Genomic DNA, 1645 nt, shown 5'->3' with positions numbered 1-1645 from the left:
AAGAAGAACAGGAAAGAATCTAAGATGATTCACCAACTTCTCTCTCACTTTCTCTCTCTTTTCCTCTCTCTTTCTTAGCTAGGGTTAGGAAATTCGTATTGAAAAGAGAGTTAGGGTTTTAAGGTCTATATATAGGCCTAACATTGATGAAAATAACCCCAGGGCCAAGGTATACTTAGGTTATAACCAAAACAGGCTTCTCTCAATCCAATGGAGCACTTCCGGTGGGCCTTTTTCCACGAGAGGTTAGACTTAAGCTCACTGACCATGGATCTAGGTCAGACTAATTTTTCGTACCGATCGGATCTTCAGATCAGCCGTGGCGGACCACACTCAATTCAACAGTCACCGAATCTCGATCAGGACCACAAGCACTAGGACATGCCTGGGCCATCTTCCCTGATCCAAGGGTGAAATTGGGTCAGAATCCAACGGTCAGATTGCTTAAAATCATCGCGCAAGCGACACGACTCAAATTTCATAAAATCACATTTAATATCTCACCGTTCTCACACTCTTCACTCCGGACTCAAACAAATCGACCCAGAACATCATCTGGACTTGATTTTTGAGGTGATGGCCAAGTCCAACATGGTGACCAATACTACCTAAGATCATCGCTATCGGACTTTCGACGCGCGGTCTAGGTCCGATCTAGAACTTCCAAAAATTCCCAAGAGCATCTGGATTTAGCGATGAATCCCAGATTTCAGAGTAACCTAGCGCTAATGATACTACAGGTTTTGAGTCATGCAGATCCAATTTAAAGTGATTGATGCAAATTTCACAAGTAATCGAGTTTAGCACTAAGTAACCCACAATATACTTCTAAGGAAAATAGAGGTAGTACTCGGGTCTTGGCACAAAATTTTTCGGGTCATTACACCTCGAGTTTCCTTTTGAGACTGGCCACTTTAGCATTTATATCGTCTTCCTCTTTTAAAAGATATATTCCGCCCTTCTCCTTTGATTGAGTAGGCTTAGAAGTGGTGCTAAGTTTTGGGGAGATGTCCTATGATTGTGTGTTTTCAGCAAGCTTGTCCAAATAATCCCACACATCATCGACATCTTTGTTCATGAATTTCCCATTGCACATTGTCTTGACCATTTGGCACATGAAAGATGTCAGCCCATCGTAGAAGAAACTTGTTATGTGCCATATTTCAAAACCATGTTGTGGGCATGAACTGACAAGATCCTTGAACCGCTCCCAACATTGGAAGAATGTTTCGTCTTCCTTTTGGGCGAAGTTCATGATTGACTTTCTGAGGGTGTTTATTTTATGATATAGAAAAAATTTCTTAATGAACTCCCTTGTCATGTCATTCCATCTGCCAATCGATTGTGGACGTAGTGAGTATAACCACGTCTTAGCCTTTTCTTTTGAGGAGAAGGGAAAGAGTTTCAGCCTGACTGTGTCTTCAGACACAGTAGGAAAGTATAAAGTGGCTATGATCTTATCAAACTATTTTAAGTGTAAATATGGATTTTCAGATTCAAGTCCATGGAATTTTGGAAGGAGTTGGATCACCCTTGGCTTGATATTTGTATTTCCTGTATTTTCTGAAAAAATCATGCATGAAGGTGTGCTCACCCTCGCCGTTTGTAAATAGTCTAGTAGAGTATGAGGTGGGGATGCATGATG

The 1645-nt window shown here is 41.3% G+C and overlaps 1 non-coding gene across 1 annotated transcript; it reads left to right on the top strand.

Moving 5' to 3' along the window:
• The first annotated feature begins 1166 nt into the window (after positions 1 to 1166).
• On the top strand, positions 1167 to 1273 carry LOC131229943 (small nucleolar RNA R71). The gene has a single exon (XR_009163678.1). It is a non-coding gene; the product is annotated as a small nucleolar RNA R71 (small nucleolar RNA).
• The last annotated feature ends 372 nt before the right edge of the window (positions 1274 to 1645 follow it).

Source organism: Magnolia sinica, chromosome 16, assembly GCF_029962835.1.
Source record: "Magnolia sinica isolate HGM2019 chromosome 16, MsV1, whole genome shotgun sequence".
Classification (NCBI taxonomy): domain Eukaryota; kingdom Viridiplantae; phylum Streptophyta; class Magnoliopsida; order Magnoliales; family Magnoliaceae; genus Magnolia; species Magnolia sinica.
The sequence above is the reverse complement of the archived record's forward strand: the minus strand, read 5'-3'. Positions and strand labels throughout refer to the sequence as shown.